The 13,525-nt window shown below is 51.3% G+C and overlaps 1 long non-coding RNA gene across 1 annotated transcript; it reads right to left on the minus strand.

Moving 5' to 3' along the window:
- Positions 1 to 3,197: 3,197 nt before the first annotated feature.
- On the minus strand, positions 3,198 to 12,643 carry LOC141277245 (uncharacterized). The gene is made up of 5 exons (XR_012328295.1): positions 11,381 to 12,643; positions 9,574 to 9,678; positions 7,369 to 7,458; positions 6,521 to 6,612; positions 3,198 to 3,603 (listed from the first exon to the last, which is right to left on the minus strand). It is a non-coding gene; the product is annotated as an uncharacterized lncRNA (long non-coding RNA).
- Between the last annotated feature and the right edge of the window lie 882 nt (positions 12,644 to 13,525).

Here is a 13,525-nt window from a genome sequence, read left to right on the forward strand (position 1 = left end):
ATGAAAATAATATTGAAAAAATAGTGTAATATTGAATCCTGTGAATGGAAAGAGCATAGTATACAAATAGGCACATAGTCTTGAATCTGGTAGAAAATTTTAAACGATAGTGTTTTGAAAAAGCTCATGAGAGCCTCGCTTTTATCTCCTATAAAATGGGGATCATATTAGTTCCTGCTTCCTAGGACTCTGGTGAAGGGTAAATGACATCATCTATGTAAAGTGCTCAGCACCATATCTGGCAGGTAGAAAGTGCCCAGGAAATGTTAGCATTTATCTACATTATCAGTAACCGACTGGTTAATCTGCCCCAGGCAGAGGGGTTGTCCTGCGGGCAGGGCACTGGCCACCCTGAGACTCAAACTGCCCAGAGGACCGTGCATGGAGCCAGGAGTCTCCAAGAGCCATTGATAAGATGCTCTGTCTGAAGTGCTTCTTCAGTCTCTCACAGCACCAAGCCCACATCTTCACTTTCTGGGGGATACAGTTTGTGATAATTCTGATAGCCTACGAGATCTAAAGCAGTCCTGAGACAGACCCTTCTGTGCCCGTGGAAATGTTCTGCACCTGCAGTGTCCGGTATGGTAGCCCCTGAGCACATTTGACCACCGAAACTTGCCTGGAGAAGCTGAGAAACTCTGTTCCGAATTTTATTTATGTTTGACTCCTTTACGTTGAAGTAGCCATATGAAGTTCATGGTTACTTTGCTGTGGGCAAGAAAATTAAACTGAATTCCTTCTCAAATGCAGTTTCCCATAGTATCGCTATTGACGTTTGGGGCCAGAACATTCCTTGTGCAGGGGCTGTGCCTGTGCATTGGGGGAGGTGTAGAGGATCCTTGGCCCCTGCCCATGAGAGCTTAGTAGCACCACCACGTTGGACCAACTATAATATCCCTACATTGTGGAGAAGTTCCAGGAGGGGCAGTGGGGTATCACCCCAAATGAGAACTTCTGATCTACCAGAAAACTTCTGAGGAGAAATGAAGGAAAATTCCACCCACAGAGGTTCCCTCATTTTACCTGCACTGGGGGGTTTTGCGTGCATTCCAGCTAAAGGTCTTTTCACACTGGGAGAGTTTACAGTCTTTTCCAACATGAATTTCCTGGTGGTGCGTCAGGGAGGAGACCTGCCCGAAGGACCCCACCTTTGGTGCATGCACACGGCTTCCCTGCCGTGTGGAATTTCCCATGATTATTAGGAGTTGGGTCTTGGGGAAAGCTTTCCCATACTCAGGACACCTGTAGGGTTTCTATCTGGGAAGCATGCTCTGATGACTCTGAACACTTGGCATACGCAGGAAGTCTTTCCTCATCCCTCACACTGATAACATATCGTCCCAGAGACTTTTCTGATGCTTGAGAAGGGCCACCTGGCAGGTGAAGGTTCTCCCACATTCCTGGCTTCCCTCCCAGGTGCCTGGCTGGTGAATCCTCTTGTGTTCTAACAGGTGGGAGCCGATGCAGGTTGGGGATATGATCACAATCCTGCCTTGTGGTAGGTTGCAAACATGGCCCCAGTTTTCCACCCTCCCCCATGTCCAAACCTGCAGCCCCCTAAGTGTTTAGTGCCCTCCTCTTCTGAATCTGCACTTGGCCATGGAATTGCTTTGGCCAAAGGGATGCTGGCAAAATGTGATTCAAGCAGAAGCTTGAAAAGTACTTGTGAAACTGGTATTTGTTTCTCTCTTGCGTCTTTACCCCTGCCATGAGGATGAACATGACCAGGCAAGCCTGCTGGAGGATGAAAGATACTTGGAGCAGGGCCAGGTCTCCCCAGTGTCCCAAGAGAAGCCAGCCTGGGTGAGCTGAGGACCAGCATCCACCAGGCATCTGGAGGAGCCCAGAAACCTCAGCAGAGACACCTCCACGACCCCTTGTGGCTTTGCTCCTGAAGTTTGCCAACTAAAGGATGCTGCCCACCATTCCATACCACCTACAGTTCACCCTGAAAGGAATTCAGGGTGAAGACCTGGGTGAGGCACTCTATGCTCTGGGGAAAGTGGCAGAAATGGCCCTCAGATAATTAGATATTTTCAGGAAAAAAATACTATGAACCAAGATTCTTGCATCTTCCCATACTTAGAAAAGCACTAAAATCATTGACTGAGATGTCTGTTCTTCATGACCAACAGGAACCGTGTGCTGAGATGTGTGCTTGACTGCATGGACCCCTTCTCCAAAATCACACAGAAACTGACCTCCTACCTACCTTTTGGAGCAGTTCCTCAGAGCTCTCTGACAGGCTGCTTCTTGGGCTATAGTCCTCAGTAAGTCCCCAAATAAACTGAAACTCACAGCTCTCACATTGTGCATTTTCACTTCAATCGACAATTTATGTGGATTTTGTTGTTGTTGCAGTTAAGTGGCATTACTGTGTCTAAACGTAAGTGCTACATGCATATTCCGAGTATTTACGCAATATCTGAAGAGGTAAGTGAATGGACGCTATGAATCTTGGAAGGTATGAATGTTGGAAGATGCTCTTCCACTCACAGTTGTGTGACCATCTGGGAAAGTCCCAGTGTCCACATGTGTGAGGTTATTACCATGATGGTTAAGGGCAGAGACTCTGGAGCCAGCCTGCCTGGGTATGAATCGTGGCTTGGCTACTTGTGATCTGCGTGACCTGAAGCAAGTGACATGAACTCTCTGTGCCTCTTTGTTCTCTTCTCTTGGAAAGATGGATAATAACAGAACCAGCCATATGGTTGTGAGAATTAAGTGGATCAAAATGTGTAAAGACATTAGCTCAGTGCCTACCACATGGTCAGTGCTCGAAGGTTCATCATTCTAAATATTTGTGTAAAAATGGAGGAGATCCTAGTCAATGGGAGAGAGAGACAGTATTGAAGAGTACATTTATTCACTCATGTATTCATCACAGCCTGGTGCCAGGGCTAAATTAACATAAGAGACCTGGTCAGCGGTGGACACAATATCCATTCTCCTTTGCTGTAATAATAGAAGCTAGTAGGTGACACAGGATTGCCCAGCTAAGGACTGCACTTCCCAGCATCTCTTGCAGCTAGATGTGGTCATGTGACTATGCTCTGGCCAATGAGGTTTGAGGAAAAGTGATCTGGGCATCTTGAAGGAGTTGCCCTTTGAAGGACTAAAGTGTGTCTTCCCCTTCCCTCTTCCCCTCTCCCTTCCCCTGACCCAGAATGTGGACTGGGTGTGGGGGGCGAGCCCTCTCCAGCCAGGTGGCACAGAGCAACAAAGTTGAAGGACCCTGGCTGCCCAAATCCACCAGTTTGTAACACTTCCCCCCTGGAAGTTTACACACAGTCACCATCAGAGAGAAATCAACTGTGGCATATTTAAGCAGCTGTATTTTGGAGTTTTACACCAGAGTAGCCCAGGAAGTGTGTTTTGGGAGCGCGGGGTCTAGGGTGGGAAGCAGAGGAGCCTCAGGTATTAGGAAAGGTAGAGAATGCTGAGGCAGCACAGGGGACATTCCCACGCCTTGATCTCCTTGTACTTTGCACGAGGCTTCGAAGGGGAGGTGCGCTTTGAACCAGGTTTCGAAGTTTCAGAAGAAGATTGTGATTCAAAGTCAGAGTCATTCGATTCCATGTAAAAGGTGAAGCAAACACTTGGCTGGAAGGACAGAGAACAGAGACGAAGGAATAGAATGTTAGTGCCTAGGTAGTGTCCAGTCACCCTTAGTTTGGGGGCTGAGCACGTGCACTCAGGGGCAGCCCACCTAGGGTTGCATTCCTACTTGGCCACGTACAGCTGGGGATCCTGGGTCAAGCATCCTGACCTTCCCTGGCCTCAGTTTACATTTCTGTATAAAGGAATAAAAATAACTGCTCTCTCATAGAGGAGTGTGAGGACTGAACAAGGTAATCCTAGAAAAGGATCTTTAAATTTAACAATGTTTGCCACTTACTGAGAGCTGGAAACCCGTTAGCTGTGACAACGTTTGCTTTGCTGCTTTCTTAAAACCATCTGCTTTCCTAAAAAAATTAAACACTTCCTTTCAATATAAAGTGTCTCCCACGGTGCTGGCAGTATGTAGCTGCAGTAATTTCTGAGAGGACTATTATTTCTACCCAGTGGTTATTGAGTATTTACTCTGCTGCATGAATGACATGTCAGGTTCCATTTAATCCTCATGAGGTGGCCTCTGTTCTTATTTCTCCATCCTACAGATGAGGTAACGGAGGTAGGGAGGGACCAGTAAGTTTTCTCACTCTTTATGATCAGACATAGAGGCGGGGGATATCAGGCAGTCAGGATTAGAAGTGAGTATATAACCTCCTCAGGGGACAGAGATCTCCCATCATTCATGTGACAGATACTTATATCCCAGGCACTGTTGTAAGCATAGCACAAATGTGAACTCACTTAATCCTCGTAGTAACCCTGTGAGGGGGGTGTTCCTACTGCCGTATTTCACAGATGAGGAAACCGAGGCTCAGAGAAGTTCAGGAACTGGTGCCGGGTCCCACAGCTCGTGGTGGCTGAGGCCGGATTTGAAGCCAGCACTGCGACTCTGGAGTCTGTGCTCTCAGCTTCACCAGGCTGGCACTCCCGGCTGGGAGGCTCAGGGTGGACAGGAAGGCTTTCCCTCCACTCAGTGTAATCACCTGTGCAGAATCGTCCTTTCCCCTATTTCCGGGTTACCTACCCTCCAAACTAGTGACACTGTGGGTCCAGATCCTTCTTGCAGGGGTCGGGGGGGACGTCCTGGACATTGCAGGACGTTGACCAGCATCCCTGGTCTCTACCCACCAGATGCCAGCAGCATCACCCCTTCAATTGTGACAAACAAGAGTGTTTCCAGACACTGAAGGTGTCCCCTGGGGAACACCTCTGGTTGAGAATCACTGCTGCATCCCATGCTTCTGTTCTTGGGGTTGGCGAAAGGTAGGGACCTTCAACCCCTCACACTCCCATGGGCATGTGACCCAGGCTGGGGCAACTGGGGTCCTGCATCTCCTCAGCGGATGCTTGGTTCAGTGGTGAGCACAGGACCTGAAAGGACCAATCAGAATGGTCTCTGCTTCTAGGTTATTTGGTTCATCTACAAGTGTCTCTCCAATGATTTCTTATTAGTTAGTTACATGGAGAAATAAGAAAATCAGAAATTATTAAGTGGAGAAATGGGACAAGCATCTTGGTTGAATGGATCAAAATTCATATCACCAGTGACGGCAGACAGACCTAGGGTGCATCTCGATGTGATGTCATGAGAATGACGCGGCATCACTTAGGTGGTATTCCAGAGATTATAGCTATGCTGGAACTCATTCATGGGGAAATAGTAAAAAATAAACCCAATAAAACATGAATATGGGGCGGGGTGTGACTCTGGACTTCAAAATCTTCAGTGCCATAGAGGCAAAGAAAGGCTGAGGAGATTTTCTAGCTTTTAAGAGAAGTAAAGATACATTACTAGGCACAATACCTGCCCTAGACCAGACCTTGTGTAGGAGGAAAAAGAACACCAAGCAGACAGCATGTAGCAAACTATCAAAACTGGAATGTGGACAGAGATAAGATGAAAGTGTGTATCAGGGCTGAATGCACGAAAATAGAAAAAGTGCTAAAAATTGGTGAATTTGGATGATCTTTGTACTGCTTTGCAAAATCTGTGACTCTTACATTCTTTTCTAATAACATTTCTAGAGAGTCCTCCCTGGGACTGCTGCAGGCACTAATAGGAAACGTGTTCTTGCGAGCATCCTCACCCTGTGCCTCCCCTGACCTCTCCCCGTGGCACCCCTGGTTCCCCATCAGGGCCGCTCCAAACTCCCCTCCCACCTGTTAAGAATCCCAGAGGCAGAGCAGACGCCTCATTGGCCACGGTGAGCCACGTGCCCAGCCTGGAACAATCATGGGGGACCTTGGCATTGCCGGCTCTGATTGGTCAGGGGCATACCTGGAGCTGGTCTGAGGATGGGATCAGATTCATCCGAAGGGCATGGAGACAGGTGGTCCCCCAAGAAAAATCAAGGGTGTTAGTAGCAGAAGGAGGAATGGTGTCCAGGTGGACAAAGCCACAGCTGCCTACGCAGGAGGGACCCTTACGTAACTCATTCCCTCACTTAATCAGCCCATGTGTATACGGTGCCTAACGCTGGTTACATCTGTTCTAGGCAGGGGGATATGCCATTGAACAACAGAGGAGGTTGCTGCTCCCCAAGAACCACTCGAGTAGGGAACACAGATGATGAACACACAGATACAGGTGTGCCCTCAGGTAGCAATAATAACGCTGAGGAAACTGAGCAAAGCAAGGGGTTAGAGAGAAATGAGGCCAAAGTGAGCAAGGGAGGCTTCATGGAGGAGGTGACCTTGGAGCAGAGGCAGGAATTAGGAAAGAAAAGAAGGCAGGAAAGAGGGCAGCAACTCTAAGAAAACCATCCCCCAGAGCTGGGGCTACATCCTCAAGGGCACTAGGGGCACCGAGCCACCCAAGGGTCTCTGCTGGGCAGAGGGGGTGGCAGATGTGCCTGAGCTCAGACCCAAGGGCTTCTGGTGAAAGGGAGGAAGCAAACAGGCTTACCATGGGACAGATCGGCACCCGTCTGGCTGACACTCTTGCATTCTTTCTGGGGGGCTTCTTTGGTGCCCCACCAGGGTTCTCAGAAGGCCGGGCTGAGGGAGGAGGAAAGACTCGTGAGGCCATCTTGCCCTCTGTGGCTTGAGAAACTCAGTAATAATAAGATCTTCATCATGAAACCATTGACAAGAGCTAATATGTGTGGCGTACTTGCTATGTGTGAAGCATGCTTTTAAGTATTTTACATGGATTATCTTATTTGGTTCTTCATAATAAGTCTCTGAGATGGGTAGTATATTAATCCAACATTAGAGAGGAAACGAAGGCACAGAGAGGTTAGGACACTTGCTGGAGGTTGCACAGCATTGCCTGCAGACATGCATTAAATTGCATCCTGAAGGCCCAAATGGAACAGAGAGGGCAGGTCAGTGAGTGAAGGGGCTGGGATAAGACAACAGGGGGCTCTGGAGATGGTAGCACCCTGGGGAGCCCATGTCCAGGAGGAAGGGACAGCTGATATGCAGCTGCCTGTAGGGATGCCTCTGCAGGAAATGGTCAGGTATTTTCTGTCTCCTGTATGATTGTTACAGGCCACTACACATGTGATGAAATACATGGAAAAATACACATGGATTGTGCCAATAGCCATGGGCTAGTTTTGATGTTGTCCTATCATCATGTAAGATAGAACTACCGGGGGCAGTTCAGGGCCCGCCCTCCCCAAGAGGAGCCAGTGGGAGATATTTGGGGTTGAGATCAGTCTTCAGGGTCAACACTTCCTCATCAGCCATGCCCTGGAGACCCTGCCCACTGCCACCTGCGCACAGTTTTCCAGCCCATGTGTGTCTCACCTCCTTTCTCCGGCGGCTTGGTCTGCACCTCCTCCATTTCCTGGTCCTCGATGGTGCTGAGAGGTAGCATCGTGACACTACAGGTGCTCCCTATGGACAGGAGACCAGAGCAGTCAGTGCCTGGGCTGGGGACCCAGATGGCCCGGGTGTGAACCCCAGCACTGCTCTCAGATGTTGGATGGACTCAGGCAGCTCCATCCCCTCCCCAAGTCTCCAGGTCCCCAACATCCAAGGGGAAGTGTTGGCAATGCCTCCCTCCTAGAGTGGCTTCCAAGGCCCAGTGTGTGATGTGGGGCGAGCGATGGCCATGGCACCTGGCAAGGGCAAGGGCAGGGATCATGGGTGTGGGGTTTATGCCTCTTTAAGAATAGAAAAATTATGACACAAAGTGCTGGGACCCTGGAGGTGAACGTGATAGTTAACTGAGTATCAAAAGGGCCTCTGGAGTCTGGCATACAGTAGGCACTAAATAAGTGCACTCATGGTCAGCATTCTCAGTGCCATATTCCAGCCCTGTCCTAAGGCTACAAGATAGCTTGACCAAGTAGTACAGACCAGGACCCCTCCTCCCTGTCCTCGGGGGCCTCTTCTGGTACAGGATGCCTCTCAGGACTGCTGTGAAGATGAGGGGGCCGGTCCACAGACCCCTCACCACAGCCCCTGGGGAGCGAGCGGCCAGCACTGCAGCAAGGGTGCCTAGCAGCAGGCTCAGCTGAGGGGTCCTGGGACCCCGCCTCCACCCCAGCTTTACCCTGGGCAGGACTTGGGCCAGTGTATCTGGAGGGTGCACTGGGGGGTTCCAGCCTTCCAGTCACGAGCGGAGAGACCTCAAGGATCAAGCTCGCCCGATTTAACAACAAGATTACAAGAAACACACAGCAAACTGAGATTTGAATTTCAGATACACAAACCATACTTTAGTATAAGTAGCTCCCAAACACTGCATGGGACGGGTCTACATAAAAAAATCACCCTTTATTTATTTTGCCAAGTTATGTTTAAGTAGAGGCAAGAAATATCTGGGACATGGTTACACTGGAAGGTAATTCTTTGTTTGTCTGGAGTTCAAATTTAAGTATGCATCCTGCATTTTACCTAACAAGCCCCGATTCACCAGGTATTTAACCTCTTGTGCTGTCAGGTGTCCCCTCCATAAACATAAGGACAACGAAGGATTAAACAGGAGGGTTGAATATGATTAAACACATGTCAGGTATTGAGAACACAGCCTGACACACAGTCAGGCAGTTTATGTGTTGGATCCAACTCTGTTGTTATTGGTGGGGGGGAGGGCGGTTAGGAGGCCTCTTCCTCCACCTCCTCTCCCACCCCCACCTTCCCTGCATCACTGTCCCTGATGCCAGGACCTTCCAACCTGGCCTCTGACCTCTGATCTCCCGCAGCGCCCCTCCCCCACCCATCCAGGCCCTGGTTCTGGGCCAGGTCTTGCCCCCACCTGCAGCCAGACATGAGCCCCCAGAATCACTGGAGGCTCAAAAACACTTTTGCATTTGCAATCACCTTATTCATCAGCGAATCATCATATGTGTCCTCAGCGGACCCCCAAACGCCTCTAAAAGGCTCCCTGCCCCAAGTTGTCCACAAAACTCCCCTCTGGATTCCCCCCAGATAGTTTTCCTATGTTCTCTTTGGCCAATTCTGTACCTGGCCCCCTGACCGCCCCCCGACCATTCCAGTGTCCTTACAGCACCCCCCCCCCATACCTCCCGCCTCCTCCATCCAACTACGGAGTCCCCCGTCTGCCCGTCCTACCCCCTAAAATCTCGGGACCAGGACCCGGGCTCCTCCTCCACCTGTCCTGGACGGAGTCCCCGCCACCCCTACTACTGACACCCCAGCCTCCTCTGTCTCCTCCAGTCTCCTCTCCAGCTAGTGGCCAGAGAAATCATAGGACCCTGACTTTCCCCGAGGCTCAAAGGGCGTGAGGACATGGGTTGCCCTCAGGGGAGACGCGGGTTCCAGAAGGGGCCCCACCGTGGGCACCATCGGGCCTCAGGGGCTCCTAGAAAGCAGCTTCTGCGCCCCATTGCCCTGAATGCACCCGCGCATCCTGCCTGGTGCCCCACCCTCCCCGCGGAGACCCTGCAGCGCCATCCGGCCGCCACCCTCCCCCCGCACCCCGCCCCTCGCTGCGCCCCCGCCCTGATGGCGCCGACCCTTCAGAGCTGCGGCCGTGGGACTGACCTCCAGACCCGGGTCTATCTGCGCCCCTTGGCAGGAGCGGGCGGGCTTGCTCAGTGCTTGTCCTTGGCGCCCGAGCAGCGCTGGCTCCGGAGATGCCCAGGGAATCTGTGGACAAACTCACGTGAATGAACGGGACCGAGTCGCTCAGCAACACGCACAAACCCCCAACCCCCGCCCCCAAGCACAAGTCAGGTGGTTAAAACAGTCTCTGACACCAGCACAGGCGTCAGAGTGTTGGCTACAATTGTATTTTTAGGGGGGAGGGTTGGGGGCCTCTTCCTCCACGAAGGCCCCCAGCCTGCCAGCATCACTATCCTTGTTACTGAGGGGTTCCTACTGGGCCTCAGAATCCGTCTGCTCCCCCAGCGCTCCTCCCCCACTGCCCAGGCCAGGCCTTCCTAGGAAAGGCACAGAGGCTCATGCATCAGAGGCACTGGGGCCTGGGGACCCCTTGGGGGTGGTTGGGGGACAGGGTGGGTCCTGCAGGGTCATCAGGCGCACAATGACTCCCTCCCACGAGGTGGCCTCCTGCCCAGGACTCACACTCCTACTCACAGTGGGATACTTTGAGAAACTCAGAGACACCCCTTCGGCCTCGGTGTTCTACTTGTACAAATTAAGACCCACTTGTAGACCCTCAAATACACACAAATGGGCAGTAACACAACCTGAGGCTCAGTAACACTCAGGCACGTGCACGCACACACACACACACACAAATGTGCATGTACACACAGCTTCAAATACTGGGCACACCAGGCACACACACACGCAGGACACACACGCCTGCACACTTAAAGCTCAAAGGGCACCCTATGGGATACTCAGACCACCTCTGCCTGACACCCCAGAGTCCACCCTCAGTCTCACCTGGGGACCCAACCCCCCAGTAGCCTCTCACCTCAGATGCCCCCTGTCACTCTGCTTTGGACGCCCCCCAGCTCCTACTCACAGTGGCTCACGTTAAACCTCAGAATCACTCCTTCAGCCTTGTAGGCTTGAAAACATTGAGACCTACTAGCAGATCAGACAGACAAATATGCGGAAATCCATCCAAAAGCTCAGCAACACCCAGTCGTGCACACACACAGACACACACACACACACTGCAGACACACACCCACACTGCAGTCACAGACATTCCTAGAAAATCAGAGACACCCCCTCAGCTTGCAGGCCTTTTAGAAACAATGCCACCCACTCACAGACCCACACACACAAACGCGCAGGTTCAGATTTACAGAGCTCGAAACAGCAGACACCCCAGGCAGACATAGACGCGCACACACACACACACACACACACTTGTAGAAACACATATTTTCAAATACTTTGGAAAGCAGGGCATAAAGACACAAACACATCTGCAGACACATCTCAAAGCTGAAAATCACCCTCCAGACACATGATCCCCTCTGGCTGACACCCAGGACCGGCCCTAGGTCTCACCCAGGGCCCATACCCCAGAGGCTGCCCCTCCAAGATGCACGCCCCCGGCAAGCTCCCAGCCACCACCCTCAGGCAGGCACGGGCGCGCAAAATCGCTGGAGGCTCGAAAACCCTTTTCCAAGCTCCCTTCTCACAAGCTTCCTCTGGCTCCCCCAAAAGCTTCCGGCGGGGCTTCACGACCCCCCCCCCACTCCCCAAATGCCCTCTGGACTCCCCCCCACCCAAGTCATTTTCCTACGTTCTATTCAGTCAATTCGGTAACTAGCCCCCGACCCCCAACTGATCTACCCAGTGTCCCACTCCCATACCTCCCGCCTCCTCCATCAAACTACGAAGTCCCCAGATCTGACCCTCCTACCTCCTAAAATCTCGGGACCGGAACCCTGTTCCTCTTCCACCTGACCTGGAAGGAGTCCCAGCCATCCCCTAACCCGGACAGCCCAGTCCTCCTCGGTCCCCTCCAGTTTTCTGTCCTCTCAGTGGCCCGAGAAATCCTCGGACCAGGAGTCGCCCCGAGGCTGAGAAGGGTCTGAGGACTCTGGCCGCCCTCAGGGGAGACGCGGGTTCCTCAAGGGGCTCCACAGCGCGCACACCGTCTGGTCTCAGGGGCTCCTAGTCAGCAGCTCCTGCGCCCTATTGCCAAGAACGCACCCGCGCATCTTGGCTGGGCGCCCCAGCCCTCCCCGCGGAGACCCCACAGCGCCACCCCGCCGCCCCCCGCCCCCTACTGCGCACTCGCACAGATGGCGCAGACCCTTCAGAGAGGCAGCGGCGGGACTGCCCTCCCCTCCCGGGTTGTGACTTGGCGCGGGCTTCCCGGGGGGCAGGGGCGGGGCGGGCTAGCTCAGTGCTGGTCCCTGGCATCCTGCAGGGGGTCCAGAAAACGTGCCCGGGGACGCGCAAGACAAAAGCGCGAAAGGAGCCGCTCACGACCACTGCCCCTTTCCTGTCCACATAGATACTCAGGTCCAGTGACTGAAACAGCGCCTGAAACAAAGTATAATGTTGTCAGGGTTTGAGGACTGGAAATCCTGGTCCTGCACCTCCTCTCTGACCCCAGCTTCCCTCCATCACTGTCTCTGTTGCTGGGCTTTCCAATTGGGCCCCAGATAGCCATCCTCCCCCCAGCGCCCCTCCCCAAAAAGTCTAGCCTTCTGTCCTGGACCAGGTCTTCCAGGAGAAGGGAGGTGCGGGTTGACAGGGAAGAGCCTCAAGTTATGCTTCTGAGCAGCAGAGACACAAGGGCCTGGATGCTTGGGTCGGGGGAAGCGGTTACTGGGGGCTGGGGGCTGGTCCTGCAGTATCATCAGAAGCACAGTGACCCCCAGGCAAGCGGTGACCCCTCTCCCAGACGCCCACACACTCACTGCTACTCACAATGGCATACCTTTAAAACCCCCGAGATAACGCCTCAGCCTCCCAGGTCTGCTGGTAACAACTGAGACTCACTTGCGGATGGGCACACAGGTGCAGAAACACACCCCACCTGGCTGTCTGGTAAGGATGGTCCTTACCCTATGCCTCACTGGCCAGACCTTAATCAAACGGACTACCAGCACAATAGGTGAGAAATGCTGTCCTTCGTTCAGGTAGCAATATCCCAGCTGAGATTCAGGGTTCTAATGTCCTGGAAGAAAGGGGAAGTGGATGTAGAGGAACTTTGGTTTCTGCAAGGGTGGTGAAAACTTCCAACAGGATAAAACATATGGAAAAGAGTATGTCTCCTTCTCCTCCAGCTCTCCCCACCGTGTTCCCTCCTTAGACTAATCCCCACTGGCATTAACGGATTTCTTATCTATGCTTTCAGAGATAAATATTTATTCATTTATTTGTATGCTTAATTATATGTTAATTTATAGGTTTAATTATACATGTATATGCACGTGTGTATATAAAAAATATATTTCATCTGCCACTAGCCACCTGTTTCTTTTTTTACATAAATGATATCCTACTATACACACTCTTGCTTTTGTTTTCTGTTTTTAGCTAACGAATATATTTTGGAAATCTTGCCATATCAGTCCATACAGAACTGCCTCATTCTTTTTGATGGTGGTAGACTATTCCCCTGAATGACTTTACCATGATTTGTTTAACCAAGTCTCCTAAGACTGGATAGTTGGGTGCCTTCTGGTTTTTTTCTTACTAATAACACTACTGGAATGACCTTCCTTGAAAATGTGTCATTGCACACAATTGGAAGCTTCTCAGGATAGGTTTTAGAACTGAAAGAATTGCATCAGTGCGTATGTGCATTTCAAATTTGGGGACAGCTATTGCCAAAGTGCTCTATGCAAAGAGTGCCAGATGAGAACCCAACTAACAATGCATTTGGAGAGGCCAAGTCAGTATATGAACACATTTTTTTTATTTTTTGAACATATTTTTTAATCTTTACCAACTGCTGGGTGAAAACATGGTTAGAAGCAGTTTCATTTCTTTACTATGAATTACCTTTTCATATATCTCACCAATTTTTGATTGGGTCATTGGTCTTTTT

This window comes from Tursiops truncatus, chromosome 19, assembly GCF_011762595.2.
Source record: "Tursiops truncatus isolate mTurTru1 chromosome 19, mTurTru1.mat.Y, whole genome shotgun sequence".
Taxonomy (NCBI): domain Eukaryota; kingdom Metazoa; phylum Chordata; class Mammalia; order Artiodactyla; family Delphinidae; genus Tursiops; species Tursiops truncatus.